Below are 18,508 nucleotides of genomic sequence, written 5' to 3' on the forward strand. Positions count from 1 at the left end.
GCCAACAGTATGGTGGATACATGCTGAAGAGATGAGCTTCTAAGGGAAACTCAAAGTATATCATTCATATCCTGTTAGTTGGTACTGCCAAAAAAAATTCTGCTTTCCCATGAGAAGAGGGAAGAGTTCATTATGCCCTTTTCTCCTTTGTTCTCCACAAAAGTTTAACTAGTAACCTCCAATAAGTTTATTACCTCATTATACCTCTTAAGCTACTCACAAGAGCTGATAATAAAAAAACCTTTAAGTGGAAAAAAATAATTTAGAATAGACCATCTCAGGTATATATGATTCATGTTATAATAGCATTTGAGAAGTGCAACATTTTCTCCATAGCACCCTGTAAAGTGGAAAAGGAGCTAAAGGACTGAATGTTCGTGACTCCTGAAGTACCCAGTTCCCTAAAGTCCCATAAAAGTCAATAAGCCTAACAGAAGCAGGCTTGATGCTCTTTAAGGGGGGAAAAAAAAAAAGAGTATAACTGATCATTCCTGGTACTACTCAGAAAACCATGAAGCCAGAATCCTATTTATGACAACTCAAATCTCGTCACTGAGATTGGTAAGTCCAGCGAACTCTTAATTGGCCAATTTCTGCTCTGATAGGTCCAAAATACTAGTTAGGAATTTGGTAGGAGTATTATAAAGATTACAAAAACACATGCATAATTCTTTATTGCCTTACAAGTACCATGCATTTAACTGGCATGTGAATTTATGAAAAGCGGGAGTAAAACACTGTTTTCCTGATGTGCCTTAGCTACTTTGGACTTGTATGAGTCACATACAACAGAACCAGAAGATGAGGAGAGAAGGGAGAAGTTCAGAAGGGGTCAAATCTTCAGCAGGGATAAGCTCACTCCTTGGAGGAGCACTGTTCTCTACCACTATCTGTTCAACAAACAAACAGCTTTACTTGCTAAAAAACATTCAAAACATCAGATATCCAGTATTGTAGAGAAAGAGGCCAAATATCTTTATATATAGTTGCTTTTTTCTTTTCAGGATGCACATAGTAATATTTTTCACAAATGCTCCCCTCAACCCAACTCCTATGAAATGAACTGTTGATAGACGACAGCAGTCACGACTGACTGCTATTATATCTTCTTCTATGAGTGGCAGAATGAATAGCGTGAATTCATTTGAGTGAATGAATACCTTCAAAGCACCTTTCATAAGACAGCAGCCTTCAAAGCACAGTTACCATTTCCGAAGCTTCAGTATTGCTCCAATTTATTTTTCAGAGGAAGGGCCAAGCTCTTCCTCGCTATTATAGCAAGTCTTTTGAAGTCAGACAACTTACACCAGAGCTGGCTTCAGCTTAGATTTTAAATATAAAGGGTACATCTTAGAAAACAATGGTTTCCTTTACTGTACCTACTAAACATATTGCATTGTGCAGCAGGAAGTACAATCCTATTGCTGTCAGCTGGTGGTCACTCAGCACAGAACTTAACCCATTACTTCAACATGCCACTCTTCAGCTGGGTTTGCTGCATGACTCTTGAAGGCAATAGCACCTTAAGTGAACCAATTGAGATTTCCTGAGAGAAGTGACAGCATTTGTTCATAAGGCGGCAACAACACTGGCTGAATCACAGGATTCACATTCAGATATTTATGTCCTGCAGAAGTTATCACCTGGTACCCATTCTGCCTCACTTCCACCTGGCATGTTAACACCAGAAACGTTAGTAGCAGAAAGCTACTATTATAGCCACCTAAAGGATGGGTGTCAGCACCAGCACACTCCAACTGCTTCCTCCAAGACAGATACTTTAATTTCTCATGCTCTCAAACTGTGGCTTCATTAAATAAAGGGATTTTGGACAATGTGCTGTGTGCTAGGAACCTCAGAAAAAGTGATCTGAAATAGTCCGAGTAGACTGCATTAGCAACAGAGGTAAGGGAATAATTTGCAAATTCTTTAATACAACTGGACACCAAAAATACATTTTCTTAAAAGTAATTTTTCGAGATCAATATTGAACAGAAGTTTTTACCTATGGGTTTGACGGTCCTAAATTTTGTTCAGTTTTCTATTGCTGCTCTGATATATAACATTTTGCTAATGTTTTGTAGTAAAATTGTATTTTCAATTAAGAAAGTGCCAGCTGTCAAAACAAAACCAGTGCATCAACATATCATTTTGATGAAGCACGAGAACACACATGTTCCTCAGACCCAGACATCGTTTCTGGTTTGCTCAGAGCATTTACTTAAAAGCAGGGAGGCAGAGAGGGAAAGGGACCATTAAAAAGATGGTCAGTGATACAGAATGGAACTCTGATGATCTTACATAAAAATAAACAATACTTTTCCAATCACCTGAAAACATTACTCTGTTCAGTTACTCTCATAATCCTCTTTTAGTGCCCTTCCTGAAGGGAAAGGGAAGGCTGGGGAGAGGATACAAGCTCTTGACAGGCAGACCAGACAGTTCTGTGTCCTGGCAGTTACTAGCATCATCTCTGCCTATGAGATTACTGTTCCTGAGCACTAGCAACCTCCTGCTGCAGGAGGCTCATAATTCTTATGAGGCTAGTGCTCAACCTACAGATACTCTCCATTCTCTATTAGCTCCTTAGTAACAGAAACAAGCTGCTGTTAAACATGAGGGAAAGGACAGAGCCTGGTCCAGGGTGAAAGCAAAAAAAACACAGCAAATTCAGAACATCAACAGCATTTTACACACTTCTCACAGGACTGATGACATATGATTCACAGCAGTGAAGAACAGTCTGCGCATCAAACCAGAAAAGAGAGTTACATAGTTGTAATAAGTGACATACAAATCTTCCCTAGAGTGCACTTACATGCACTTTCCTATTCTCTGAGAGCCTGACAGAACAGGACACAAGACAAGTATAAGACTAGAAAATTCGAAACATTAAGTTACCCCACTTAAGCCACTGTCCTGAACTAGTGAAAATTTAAGCTCATATGCAGCCCTCTTAATACCTGTGGATTTCTCTACAGGCAAAAGCATGTATTATTAAAACCTCAAATGCAAATTATATAGCTGCACACAAAGATCTGAACGCCTTCCTGCAAGACCTTCATAAGCAGGAGTCTATTCCAGTTTAGATTTCACCTTTGATGTCTTCATTGACAAAGCAGAGAACTTTGTTCAAATTAAGTGTTTGCTGTTAAGCTCTGTCAGAGAAATACAAGTGCACATCTTCACCTACTGCAAACCTGAACAGCTTCATCACTTTAGCGGGATTCCACAAGCTTGTATCTGCAGAGGATCTGACAGAAGCAGCTCACAAACATCGATGGAGAAGCAGCTCACAAACATCGATGGAGAAGCAGCTCACAAACATCGATGGAGAAGCAGCTCACAAACATCGATGGAGAAGCAGCTCACAAACATCGATGGAGAAGCAGCTTGGTAAGCAAACTACAAAATGTGACAGCAAAGCCAGGCCCCCCGATCAGATCTGTGTTGTTCTTGTCACCAGCTGGAGTAGGGGATAGGAAGGTCTAAGCAGTTGGGGGGGGGAGGGGAGACTAAATAAGAGTGAATTGCTGTATGTAGGGAGCTTTCAAGAGCTGCTTCTATTCACTGATAGATTAGATTTACTGTAGTGAGAAATAGCAACAGCATCTAGCTGCTTTGGTCTACGAGAACCAAGTCTTTTCCCAATGCCTAATAGTGGAAAAGTTGCCTCTCCTCTGTGCTTTCCTCAGCCCTCCACTGTTTTGTTCGTTATCAGTAAGCAAACATCTTGTTCATTTCGACTTCAAATGCTCTGTGTACAAGGATTGTCTCTTATTAGGCCTTCAATTTAGTGCCAAACACAAGGAGATCCCTATCTTCAGCAGCAATTTAAATACTTTTTCTTCTCCAGCCACCAGTGAACAAAAGAATTTCAATGGTACAGTTGTCCAGCAGGTCAAAATCCCTTATTAGAAACCCTAATTTCATCTTTGCATCAGTGAAAAGTAAGTATGTAGCAGCTGATTACCACTTGGAGAAAAACAATTGCTTTAATGCACTCATACACAGCACAGGTATGACAAACTGGTTCCAACCGCAAGGCTGCACAGTCCCAACAGGCAACAGGTTCAATTGTGAGGCTATAAACAGTGCATATAAAAATCAGTGCAGGGATCAAGCTGCTCAGTCACACTGCCCCCTCCCTCCCCTTACTCAGCTCCTACACATCTTGGACTCCGGCACATGGCAGATGTCAGGGAGATTTTCACAAAACCAGTAAGAAACATAGGCCTCAGGATATGCGTAGAATTTGGGCCATGAGCATTATCCTATCTTAGAAATAGGAAGCCAAGCTTCAGAAATTAAGGTCCTACCGAGTTTGTGGCAGAACCAAGTTTAACCCCAGGTCCCCAAGTATCTGGGTTTCAGTCACAAGCTTTGGACTTCTTAAGACAGTAAGGAGAAGTGACTACGGGCAGGAGAAGAGAATCAGTTTTCAAAAGCATCAAGTATTCAAGAACTCCTTCCAGCCGTGCCAACGCAAGTTCTCAGTGGCACTAGGCCTAGGTTTAAACACACAGAAAACGCTCATGTGACCCGCTACATTTGGAAACCCACACCATACATAGCAAGCTATGCTACATGTTTTATTAAATGCACTGCCTTTTCAAATGTGGTATCTTCCCACTTCCTCTCCTACATATACTTTTGAAATCTCATTCTAACCACTACTGTGAATCAGATAAAACTCATTGAAAATTAAGAGATTTACCTCCCATTGTGCATATTGAATCTTAGATGATGAAAATAAATAAGCAACCCCTCAAGTTTCCCTCTGAACTGCAGTGTAAATACTTAGGAGTGAAGCAAGTGGTTTGAAGAGCTTGTTTCACTTGTTCCATGCAAAAAAGGAAGATTAACAGAGAGATTAATTATATCCCATTTTTCTTAAAAAGGATACAGGCAGATTTAGAGTAACAAAAACAAACCCTTTAGATTAATATTCATAACAGTGCTGAGCAGTACAAAAGCAACTCATTTTTTATGTAGAAAGGGGAGAAAAACTGTCAAGATTGCTCTAGAAGCATAAATACATATTAAGTAAGGAAGTCTCACAGGATGTACTTTCTCTGCCTATGAAGAGGGTTAGGGGCTGAGAAAGGGTGTGCAACTGTCATGGTCTTAAGGAACGAAACCAAGTTAGAGAATTCAGAATCACAACTGGATTTGGGTCATGTCAAAGCTTGTATTTGTTCCTCTAAGTTTTCTGTTCATCCTTATGAGAGCTGTAAGCTTGCATTCTGTTAGCAGCTTCAAAGCTCAGGAGGATTTTGGTTTAACATCCTGGGGCAAGTATATGCCTGGGTTATTAGCAATTGATGAGTATTATGCAGGGAACACTGGAGAAGCTCAGAAAAAATGGACATCACTGTCAACGCCTCACCTTTCCATGCTTTGGTGATAAGTACAAGCCAGTTTTGAAGTGTGGGCAGCAATGAGAAAAGAAACATTGCCTGAGAAACAAACTAATCTTGCACTTCAGAACAGATCTGGACAGAGGTAGAAGTATTTCGTTTCTATTTTTCATGATGCTCCCACTTTATCTAGATATGCACTTACCTTAACACTGCATATGTTAATTAGATATGCAACTAAGACATACTACTACACCAATAGGTGACCTTCTGTATGATCAGCTACCAATTCCGGAATTCTGACAAGCTATGCATTATTTAGTTTACAGTTTAAAGCTTCTCCTCCCACCCCCCGAGTTACACCATTAGCGGGAACCTCAGATATTACATGAGGTTTCAGGCTTTGCAAAACTGAAAAAGCTTGGCAATACTCAATTCACATACACAGAAAACTTCAAAAATACAACCAAAAATAATGCTAAAATGTGCTATTCAAAAGCTATCAATATATTTTAATATCCCGATCAGTACTTTAGAAGCACTAAATCACGATTTTTGCATGCTTAGTTTGTGATACTGTCTTGTAAAGGTGTTCAGAGTCATTCAGTTCAGATAAATATTCAAATAAAGATCTTAAATGAATAGCTAGGTAACTGAATATATAGGACGTTATCTATCATCATGAGATAGGTGACTCCAGTTGGTTTATAAGGTTGAGTAGAGTACATGACCTTGAAACATGCAGATTTACAAGGTTTTTTGAAAGAAACAAACCTTAACAGCTTGAAGTGCAGTGCCATCTGCTGAAAAACTTAGCTCTTGCAAGGGGCAAGGCTGAGTTTTGCCTTTTGGATAATGAAATCAATGAGAAGTTTCAGCATTCTTGTGATATCCCTTAAAAAGTCAAAAAGGGAGCTTAACTCAGTCTCACACAATTTTGGAACTGACACGTGCAAGGGATGTCATACATGTAAGCATTCACGATAAATGTCATTTGCTGGGTGAAGTGTATTTGACTTGCATCACTATGGCCATATAAACTGTTGAATGATGGTTCCTTATCACCTATGCTAGATGGACACTTGTAACACTTGCTCAAATGAAGAGGGCTGATCTAGCTTATAAAAAGCTCAAATGTAAGTGTCCTTTTTCAGAGACACTCCATAAGGGGGTTCCAGGTAGAACTCCAGCAGGGACTACACTAGGTTAGTTTGGCATGTAGATCATCTGAACACTAGAAGTTTTATCCACTGCATCGTTAGGGTACAAAAGACTTTGTTTTTCAGCTGCCAATACAGTTAGATCAGGAAACCTTTGTCAAAGCGATAATCTACCGCCTCCCCAATCAAACATAAAACCCTTATCAAAGCCCGCTACTAAGCGGGCTGACAAAACCTGCATCTCTGCTAATATGACAAAGAAAGTCAAGTCAAGTATATGTGTTGCTAAACACTGCAATTAAATCAGCCAAGCCTGCAACAACTTCAGATACCTATGCCTGACTGTACGCGTAGGACCCAATACACTCCCTCACTTCCAAGGCCGAGTTCTGCCACAGTTGTTAAAGTAACATTACTCCCTGGGAAGTTAGCCCTGTGGTCACCTTCCTGAAATAGCTGCATAGTGCTATTTACATCTTTTAGCTGTTATTTCAAACTATCTACAGATCCTGTCAGGTGTTACTGAAGCACGATTATTTTGTATACCAAAACTTTTAGATACATGACCTATAATAACACCACATTCACATGGCTCATACATTAAAAATACAGTATTTTTCCCAAGAGGACAGTATTACTAATAAAATATACATGAAGATTAGCATCTCAGTCATGTCAAAGCAGCTAGACATGTTAGTAACACAAGAATACACGACTAGTTTTCAGAAAACAATCAGCTAGTTTTCAGAAAAATCATCATCAGCTAATGAACCTCAGTAGAGGTATGCATCCTATCATAATACTTCCCAGCTTAAAGCAAAAGAAATACATTTTGGAGATGCTAGGTAGATAACAGTGAAATGCAGTCACAGATCTCACCTACACAAATAAGCTGAATTTACATCAAATTTGCATTGACATTTTAATGTATTTGTTTTTAACAAAGAAGGGCAGGGGGTTACACAAAAGGGTATGGGCTTGCTACAGCAGCTAGAGCATCAGATGTAATTCATGCTCCCTATCACCTTAGGCTTCAACAATTGTAATGCACAATCCTATCCTGGATCTGACAGCTCTTAAGACGCATCTGATATCCAAAGCACCAGAATTCCTTGTATCAACTACTAGGAAGCTAAAGTTTAGGTGCATTTCTTCAGCTCCCCTTTTATGTACTTAATTTGAAAGCTTATTTTTATTTCCCTTTTGTGTTGGTTAAAGGACTTGAGTCATCATTCTTGACCACTGAAGTATTTTCTTTGACCTTACTTCAGCAAAACACTTCGGCATAGCTTTTGTGTGCTAGACTTTACATAGTCCTGTCAAGTCTCTCACATACTATTGGCCATGCATCAGTCCTTAAAACATTATTCCCCTACCAGGTGCATGAAGCCTTCTGTATTTTTAGGCAATGTGTGCCACATGGAACATTAGTTCTTTTTAAGTGAGAATGCATCAAGAACAGCTATTCAGTGCAACATATTACCCTGCTTATCACAGCATCTGGGTGAACCCAAATAACATCTGTCACATGGTGTTTGTGAGGAGTTTATTCAGAGGACTGACAATAAGAAGTGCCTCCAGTGTTTACATTGGCGGGAACAAGGAAGTGCTTCTGTCACTTGCAGCACAGAGATTTGTAAGAGTCAATCAAATAAGACCCACCAGAACAAACAGAAGTACTACATGATTAATGTTTCAGTGTTTAAACTTAAACTTATGCCTGCAGTAGCTATGTGAGGCTTCTACTCCTAAAAGGAAAGGAGGAAAAGCAGCAGCACTGGAAGGGACCTCAAAAAAAATCGCTTACTTTGATACCTTGCTTGAAGGCAGGAGCACACACGTATACCTAAACCAGAATTGCCAGATACGCGTCTCACGTGCCGAAGTCTTCCACTGAGGGAAAGACCACAACTTTCTTCATTAAGATGAGAATGTATTTAACTGTCCTTGCAATCAGGCTTCCCCACACCACCCTCCCCAAATATCTACCCCAATATCTCATCTGTTGCAAGTTCTGGTCTGCCCCTGGGCAGACATGAAGGCACTCCGAAACTACGTTTGTTAGCCTTCACTGGTCTCTCTCCAACCCATCTACTAGTTTTCTTGATGTAATGGTGCTCAAAGTTGGTACAGTTCTTCACCTGAGACATCACCAATCCTCCGAAGAGTTGAATATTATAAGCCTGTGCATTTGCCTCCTCCTTTCTCGTCCTTATTAAAGGCTATCTTATCGATTCTGGGACATTTTCCCAATGAATCGGGATTTCAATTGTAATCTCATCTTCCAAAGCACTGACAACACCCACTCCTCCCTCCAGGTTTGGTCAGCTACAAACACTCCAAGTAATTGAGACGCATCCAGGAGTTCTCACTCCTGGTTTTCAATATGCCATATATTTATAACCACTTAAGATACATTATTCTGTACGCTACGGTCTCCCAAAAATCTCACACAGATCAGCAAGGCTATACTCAGATCATTCTGCTTGGGAAATGCTGCTTCCAAACAGTCAGATCAAAAGACTCTTCTGCAACTTTCGGCGGCATAGAATCTCTGGCACTGAAGCAAAGGGCTGTCCTACAGCTAAGTAGGAGACGACAGGATTTATAAATATAGACCCAAACCATGCAAGTATACCTGCATGCAAATATACATACAGGTTACTTGTTATTCTGGCTCACCATCTATTTCTGAAATTTATCAAATATATATTTTAAAGATGCTTATTTAGAAAAGCATTTTGTTTCACCATTCACTGGTAATCAGAAAAATCAAGGAGATGAAGTCAGGCCTTTAATGACATTTTGACTTTTTTCTGGGCAATTTAAGGCAAAAGCCCATTTTAACATATTGAATGTAACAGAGGTAGAACTTTTTATATATAATTATGCAGTTTACAAATGTGACAGTTCTGATGTTGCTGCAGTGGAAGTCTATGCAGTTAAATTAGAATTCTAATGACAGTAATTATACTAATTAGCCCTTTTTTTCTAGTTTGTTACCAAAGTTTTGCATATTTATACAAGTAACAGCTACCTCAGCTTTCTCCTAAAAGTACACCATAACCAACTCACTGAATAGCTAATTTATCACAGCCCCATAATACACAAGTAACACTCAGATGAAAAGGCAGATGCCAAATGGATAAGACTTAAAATACATACAATGCTTTTCACAAATTTACAAGCACAGTCTACAACTTGTGCTTATTTAAACTTCTAAGCATTACAGGTGAAACATTTAGTGTAATCCACAGGCAGCACCACAATTTATATGTAAGAGTATATATGCAACAAGAGACTGCTCTGCAAATGACATGGAACCAGCAAGGTTTCTAATTCCCTGGCAAGGCAGCAAGGCTTTGAGCAAGACCCATTAGTCAAAATGCTTTCAGGTCACATTTTACTGCTCCGCAAAGCATGGAAAGCAATGAACTACGGATGCAGATTTCAGAGCCAGATCCTGAATGCAAGCCAAGCCCTAGGTAGAGGCACTGTATTTTATTTACTTTGAGAATCCCCTTGACAAAGCACACAAATGTGTCTTCACGGTATCAAGCCTACATTCTCTTTAAAACTGATACAGTGCACTTCCAAACAACTATATTATGATTGCTATTACAGAAGTGCTACCTAAATGTCCCTAGTAGGGAATGTACTTATGTACAGCACAGATAATCCCCTGCCCTGAAGAGTTTCAAGTCTAAAAAGAAAATAGAGATGCTAGGAGAAAGATTTGAATCATCCTTTGGATGGTCACACATGGTCTATATTTCTAATCAAGGCATTCAAGTTTGATTTCAAAAGTTTAATAGTACACACACCCATCAGAAGAGCAGAATCCTGGGCCTCTGAAGTCAATGGGAAATTTGTCAATAATACACTAGGACTAACATTTCACAGGAAGAGATGAAATTAGTATACCTAAGTCCAAACAAAGAATACTCTGCGGTCTGGAACAGACTACACAGTTGCAAAAATCATTGTCCCATTACAGCAGGAGTCACAAAATAAGGGTTAATAATGAAAACTCATCTGAATCTTGGGTTTTTCTAAATACATGACAGGTCTCCTGCAAAATTCCTTTGCAGGAAGGAGATTAAGACCCCAGTATTGTTTGAAGGGGGGGGGGGTGCTTTGTTGGTTGCTTTTTTTTTAATCTTGAAGAAAATCCAGGCTCTGGAGTTGGCCTGCCATTTGCTAGAGATGCATATATAGCTTCGTTCAGAAGGAAGTGTTACTCTAACAGCCATATAACTAACACTATTCTACATTCTTCCATAACTAAGTCATAAGAAGTAGTACTACATTCCTCAGTTTTACACCCAGTTAGATTTTTCGTGATTTTGAGGTTTAAAGCCAAACAAAACTATAAAGAGCAGAGTAAAATAGAAAATGGCCAATTTCTTGAATTTTGATAATCAAAAAAGCCAAAACACCTGCAAATTTGAGTGGCAAAAACACTTTCTTCTCTTGGTTACAAGACAATTTAGAACAATTCCTATGTTCCACAAATATTTGTGATCAAAGACTTCTTTAAATAAAGGTAATACTAAGTAATTTTAATATTCACCCTATCCGCTCTCACTCATGCCCAACTAGCCACATTTTATGCATACAACCACCATGAAAGTGCTCACTTATCTCTAACTTTATGCCTACAGTATCAAAGGTTAAAATACAATTTTAAAAAAAGTTTTCCTAAAGAATAATCAAAAAGAATTATCAAAAGCAGCATGTTATGAAGTATTTGTTTTTACATTTATTTTTTTGAAGTATTTGTTTTTACATTGAAATACCACTACTCTTTCCCACTAGTTGGTTGCATGCTATGCTTAATCCTTATTTTCTAGGTTAGGAGCAATATTCCTAAAGGCCCTGTGTTACCCTTACTGGATTCTAAGGATTAAAATTTAAGTATACACAATTACTATGGGATTACTTTAGGTTAAAATAGCAAGGGAAAGGAAGAACTTTCTCCTATAGCTATAAATTCCTTAACCATTATCTCTTGGTTTTTTTGGACACCATCTAAGGGCCTGGTAATAGCAACTGGTAAAGACAACAGTAGCCTGTTCAACAGAAGCTTTTGTTCTTAAGCATCAAATAAAAGTCAAGATAATTATGCCAGGCTCCTTGCAGACATCATGGGAAAGTAATTCTTACCTCAGAGCTCACTGTTTAAGTTATAGAAGGTACTGAAGGTGTCAGACTCAGAAGGCACAGAAAGGAAGATGACAACATGGAAATATGAGTCAAGTCAGAGAGCTAGCAAACCAGTAACTGTAAGCCTTGGCTTCTTTTCACATTAACCTTTAATGAACAGTGAAGGAGTGAGTAAAGCTCTCTAGATCTTCTATGCCAATTTTATTCTTATTCAGCTCCTGAAAAGAAATTTCCCTGCAAGGAGCCCCTCAAATGATATGGGTTGTAACACCAGTTTAAACATTTGCTATAGGCATAAGGCAGTAGGAGGACAAAGAAATACACTTATGGATTGACAGCTGTAGTTTTAGGTTATGGCTACATTTCAAAAGCTGAGCTGCCAACAACCACCTCAGAACATGCTAGGGAAAAAAGGTACGGACACATCTAAGTTGAACGTAGCTGAGATAATACAACAAGAGAGCAGAACTGAGAGCTATACCCAAGCAAATAAGCTCCGAGTCTCCACATTTAATGCCAAATCTTCATGTGTAGTCTGCTATTAACCTCTGCAACACCCAATACCAGGGAAAACATCTCCCCTGCCTTACCCTAACAGTATATAAGCTTGTACACATCTGACTGCCTCAAACTACTTGACAGTCTGGAAACAGTTTTAAATTGTCAGAGCTGATGGCAATTTACAAGACATGTAATGACTAATGTCAGACTAAAATGGACACATTGGTTAGATTTGCTTAGTAACATCTCAAAACATTAAAAAGGTCAACTTATTTTCAGGGAACATTCAGACACCTGCCACTAATCCAGTTGGAATGAAACAGACAATTAAGTCCATCCTGTATTAGGTTCGCTGTGACTTTGCACATAAAATATCATGAACCACAAGGAAAAAAAACAAACATGAGATTTTTTTGGAAAGATATTTTCAGTTTAAAAAAGTGGTGCATTTCCTTAAATAAAAGATCTGAATCCCTTCAAAGTCAATCTTTTATCTTTTCTGCAAACATAGGAGACTCAAGCAACTGTTTCAGCAGAGGTGCCCAAGCTCTTTAAGAGATAATAATAAACAAAAATCATTGCATCAAAACTCTGCACTGTGTTGTAATTTGACCTTTCTGAGGAGGCTTGTTCACGGTCATGTAGAGTATTGCAGAAATGTTTTGTGTATGAAAAAATCTATACCAGTTTGTCATCTCCCTCCTGTGGCTCATAGTTTGTATTCTAGAAACACTATTTTATGAGAAACAAAGGTAACCAACAAGAAGTTGTCAAAGCAACTTCTTCCCAAACCCCTGCAAAAACAATCAAAATCCTTGCTGGAAGTTCTGCATGTAAATTCTGAGGCTTTCTGTAATCAACCAAACAGACACGGGTACAGTCCAAACACCAGGTCAGTACTCTATTGGATTCAAACTTTCCTAAGGCCTCAGTTGGTTTTCATGTTAATAGACATCAACAGTGAATTATAGATCTGGACTGATATCTTGCAAACATAGGGATTTGATGTAGACCCATCTCCGCTGCCAATCTTTGTGGATTACAAAATTCTGTTGTACTAACAGCTGCGATCAGCACAACACAGGTCAGAGAGCAACAGACAAATGGCTCCAAAACATTAAAAGGAAGGTACAGCATGTGGTTAAAAAAAAAAGAAGTGTCATTACCTAAAAACTTCCTTTTAAACACTTTCAAATGCAAGAGCATTCACCTCAAGACAGGTGAGCCAAGAAAAATGCTTTTCAGTTTTATTCCAGAAGTCCCATGAAACAAAATATTTACAAGGCAGAGACTCTGCTAATTAAACATGTCTTTCAGATTGCTGCATACTAATAGAAGAGTCTGACCCTCCATTTTTCAAGTTGTAGCTCCCCCACATACCAAGCTCAGATGGCTGCAGTTTTCCATAACTGCACTTAGCCACCCTTAACTTCTCTTCATATCTGTTACAAACTATCTTAACATTTCAGTTCTGACAGATAGCTGTATGTTCATGAATGAAAAACCACTATGCTGCAGTGTTTCCACTGTATAGTGTCTGGCTGAATTGCCCTTATTTAAAAGGCAATCAGGCACAACTAAAAAACACACAATAAGGCTCTTCCTATATTAAAGCTGCAGTACACAGACTCAGAAGTCACTCATATATATATATATATATATATCTCTATGTACACACACACACACAAACATGCTCCCATACAAGAAACCTAAACAATTTTTTGTAAGAACTGTTTCAAAGCACCATTGATTCTTGTGAATGGGAGAAGAAAACAGGGAGGACACGTATTTCTGAATCAGGAAACAAAACAGTATTACCTTCATTTTTTTTTTTTGAGTATTAAGGAGCCATAAGTAATCCATCTCGGACGCTCCTCAAAAAAAATCTTAAGGTCTTCGCAGCCTCATAACACTATGTAGTCAAAGACTGAGTTTGAAAGTGGATCACAGGTTAAGAGAGAAACAAGCATTTACCTAATTTAAAACTCATGGAGATGAGCAGAAAAAAATGCATTCGTGCTCATGGATGTCATTGCAAGGAACACAAACGATAGGCTCTTAATTCTACAGTCCAACTGGTTATACCCAATACATTACCACTTAAATACCAAAAAGCAACTCTTCATCCAATTAGTCCTCATTAATGAGGTGGTTAGAAATGCCTCATCACTCAATCTTTCCCATACAGCGGGGCAACACCTAATGCAAGCAAAGTTTCCCTCTATTCATTTTTTACAGCTTTCACCCCCTCACACACATTTCAATACACCACTATTTCTATTTTATAGATGGATAAACCAGGCAGCAGGAAGGTAAAACTTCCCAAAGTGATATGCTAAGAGAATAATGCAGGAACAGAAATGCCAATTTCGAGTGGCCTGGGCCACATTCCTCTCTCCAAGAGAGCAAGACGACTTAGGAGCGTCAGTTACCAGTCTCTAAATATTAGACAATATTGTCTGCCTGTACTTCTATCAAGGAGAATTACATAAACAGCCTAGAGGTATTAAGTTTGAGGTCTTCTCACAATAGCTTTATCTCCCCCTCTGTACACCACTCAGTGCATGTGTTGCTTGTACGTCCTGCAGAGCGCTTGCTCTCACCCCTAACAAGGGCTGACAGAGCCCAGCCCAATTAGAGCCAAGCAATCCACAGGATATTTTTTATTGCAACATTACCTTTAAAAGGCTTCAGTCATTTTTTGTCATGGCAACAGCAGTTGAGGCTTTTCTTTCCTAGCCCTCCCATTAGTTTCACTCTAAACTCTGCTCATTCTGCTCTTTGAGCAAGAGGGTTATTGACTTACTGTCTTATTGGCACCTCAGAAAGGCTATATAGCTCCCTTCATGTGTTCTTACCATTCAGCTTCTGTCAGATACCAGAAGATCTTCCTCCCTATTAAATGCAGGAGCTGAGCAGAGACTGCACTGGGAACTAGCAAGCATAGCATTACAGAGACGGCCAGGATTCTTCTTACTGCCTGTCATTCCTTTTCCCATCTGCCTGCACAGGAGGGGTGGCCAGGGACACTCTCCCTGTGGTCACTCTCCCATCACTCAGCTGCTTACCTGGCAACAGCAGGAAACAGGAGAAATCTTTATCCCCCAAATTCTCTACTGTGGGCATACCTCAAGGAGGACCATATTTTTCTTTTATGATCTTAGAGGGAGATCATGCTGTATAGCTTAAGGGCTATTTAAAGGGCTTTTGTTGGCATCCCTTTATTTTCTCTTTATTCTGGGGGATGAAAAGTTAGTATAGCACTTCATCTACATAGGTCACCTTTTCCATTCTTAACAGCAGATCAAAGGATATTACAACATTATTATAAACTCCCGTATACAGAGTCCCAGAAGACACTCTTTGTGCTTTAGCTTTATTCATGCATTTATCTGGTGATAGTTTTTGAAGTTCCCTAGCACCATTAAAGTTTCAGATTAAAAAAAGAAGTTACCTCAAGAGCTGGGTATTATTCTAGAATGGAGAGAGTAAAGAATGAAAACAGAGCAGCACAAAAATGAAAAAAGCAACAAAACAAAAACATGCCATGAAAGCTGGCAATCACAATCACTTGTTTAATTCATTGGTGCAAACAGTGAACGGAGCGCATTAACAGATGGCTACTCAGAAAGAATCACTAATTCTCAGCACTCTTCAACATCCAGGTGCTCTGCAAGCATTAACTTCTTGGATCTTATTTCTACTCACAAGGTATTTTTACCTCTCAGAAGCAACGGGAGGATTTAACACCCTAGAAGGGGCACAAAAGCAACTATGGCAATCCAGCAAGAGAAACAACTGGATCTGGAAATAAAGTCAGAAGTGATGACTTGGGGAGTCCTTTGATACTCATCCACTAGAAGTCAGACTCTTCTACAGTGGTTGCCCATTAATAGGCATGCACCAAGTAAATACTTGCTTAAAAAAAAAAAAAAAGACTCTTAAGTACCACCTGTCCAATAGCATCTCTTCCCAACTGGAGAAATCTGGAGTACCAAAGACTAGAGCCAAGATAAAAGCTTAAACATCTGAACTAACTGAATCAAGCACCTATGATTTGAGTTCAAATTGCCTTAACTTCTAGAGATGTTTGCTTTGCGCTTGTCTATTACTGAAAGCTACAGAACCTCAAATTTGGGTCACATTACCAGCAGTCTGAATCTTCTTCAGGCATTACGTTTTCAGATAGGTAGACACTACATATAGCCAGCTCAGCTAGCTGGCTAGCTAACACAGAAGTCCAGAAATGTTCCAGGTGATTTTTAAACTAAAGTTTTGACCCTCTCTTTTGCTGTCCAGTTCCCAGTACATTCATGGCTCTTGAGTTAGTCATGAAGTTAAGCAATTAGTGTAGTTATGTTATTCATGAAGTTAAGTATCAATTAATGTAATTGTTTCTTCTGGCATCTTCTCTGATACTACTCCCCTGAACTGATTTTCCCATAAGGGCCACTTTTTTTTTTTTTGGGGGGGGGGGGGGGGGGGGTTTAAACACTAGTCCATTTCTTTCATGGTAATTCACTACTTTGTAATATTTATCACAGACACCTTAGCCCAGCTAAATCCTCTGCCTGGAATCCACTTCAGTTTTCAAATTACTGAGGAAGAAATCAAGAACAGCCAAGATTTTTACCAGCCCTCTCAATAACAAATTAATTTTTGTTTCCATGCTTGCACTCTGCCACATAACTGGTTAAGACACACAATACCCTTGATGCACATTTTCCTTTTACAATAAGGAGCCTTGATTTGAAAAAGGTACCAAACAAGCATGAAGGTGCACATTTTAACACCTCAAAACCCTGTTGCACACTCCTACAAGTGAAGGAGAGAAAAGTTTTTCCAGCACTGCACATCCTTACAAGTCAAAGGCAGGGAACCTTCTCAGCACGAGGACTCCCCACACTCCGCAGGCTTACAAAGTCACTGAAGTTATATAGCTACATATGTTTTTCGGTTAAGTAAACGCCACTCACCCCGCCGCTGCGCGCCCAGCCGCCCGCAGGAGCGCTGCCGCTCGCCGCCCCCTCAGGCGCAGCTCCCCCACCCACTGAGGAGCTTCTGGAACCTTCCCGGCAGCTGCCGCCGGCAGCCGTTAACGAGCTCGCGCGCGCCACCAGCACCTGTGGCGGGAGCTCGGCCAGACCCGCGGCGCGGGGACTACGCGAGCCGGAGCAAAGACCAGGTACGCTTTACAGCCAGGGTCGGTTAGTCAGGGTGGTTCGGCTGGTTGTTGGCCCCCCCCCTCCCCTTTATCTGCTGGCGGGCTCGCGGGGGCTTCGCCACAGCCCCTCCACGCGCAGGAGCATCCCCCCCCCCCCCCCCCCAGCGTACTCCCACCTCAGGAGCCTTGAAAAGCAGCAGCGCGCGGCGCAGCTTAAAGGCGGCTCGGTCAGACTCGCCACGCGCGTCCGCCTCGCCTCACCCCGCCCTCCCGCCGCCCACCTCGCCCTGCGCGCGCGGCCGCCTGGCCTCACCCTGCCCTCCCGTCGCCCGCCTCGCCCTGCGCGCGCGGCCGCCTGGCCTCACCCTGCCCTCCCGTCGCCCGCCTCGCCCTGCGCGCGCGGCCGCCTCGCCTCACCCCGCCCTCGCGCCGCCCGCCTCGCCTCACCCCGCCCTCGCGCCGCCCGCCTCGCCTCGCCCTGCGCGCGCGGCCGCCCTCACGGCGCGGCGCCCGCCTCACCTCAGCCCACCAGCCGAGGCTCGGCTCTGCTCCACTCAGCACCGAGAAGTGCTCCGGCTCCCCTCAGCCGCGCCGCGCCGTGCTGTCAGGAACTAAAAGGGGGTGGGGGCAGAGCCAGGCCGCCCGCTGCCACAGGTGGGGCCGATAACGAGCCCGTGGGGCCTGCGCCCCTGCTCCGCTCCCTGGAGGCCGCAGGCAGCGCAGGGGCCTGTGGCGGCAGCGTGCTCCTCGCCGCTGTTGCTGCGGTGTGTTTTGAGCTGTCATCGTTAGTGGCGCCTTTTGGGTGTCCGCGGACCCTTCCCCTAACTGGGTCTCCCCTTTTCCAGGGTTCGGCTGCTTTTTAGTGCATCTCGGAAATCTGGCAGCTGCTGGATTAATGCCCTCTGTTTAGGTACTGAGGAACTGCTCTTTTAGGTACTGAGAAATGCGGAATAGAGACTGGAGAGTGTATTAAAAAATAAAAGCCCATCAGTTCTCTATCTATAGCCATCTGTTCAGGGCTTTGTTAATTCCATAGGAGATCAGAGAACTGTGTGGCGGGACTTTGATTCCTTTATCAAGGTAGTTTGAAATAATAGTTTTATTACCTCTGCTGCAGGCAGAGCTTAAAGGGTTAAATAAATTCAAATAATTAAAAT

General features: G+C 41.2%; 1 long non-coding RNA gene across 1 annotated transcript in view; it reads right to left on the reverse strand.

Moving 5' to 3' along the window:
- LOC138062446 (uncharacterized) overlaps nucleotides 1-18,255 on the reverse strand; it is a 119,363-nt gene extending 101,108 nt beyond the window's left edge. Inside the window, exon 1 of the long non-coding RNA XR_011136456.1 lies at nucleotides 17,871-18,255. This is a non-coding gene — a long non-coding RNA (uncharacterized lncRNA). The remainder of the gene's footprint in view (nucleotides 1-17,870) is intronic.
- Between the last annotated feature and the right edge of the window lie 253 nt (nucleotides 18,256-18,508).

This window comes from Struthio camelus, chromosome 27, assembly GCF_040807025.1.
Source record: "Struthio camelus isolate bStrCam1 chromosome 27, bStrCam1.hap1, whole genome shotgun sequence".
Lineage (NCBI taxonomy): Eukaryota > Metazoa > Chordata > Aves > Struthioniformes > Struthionidae > Struthio > Struthio camelus.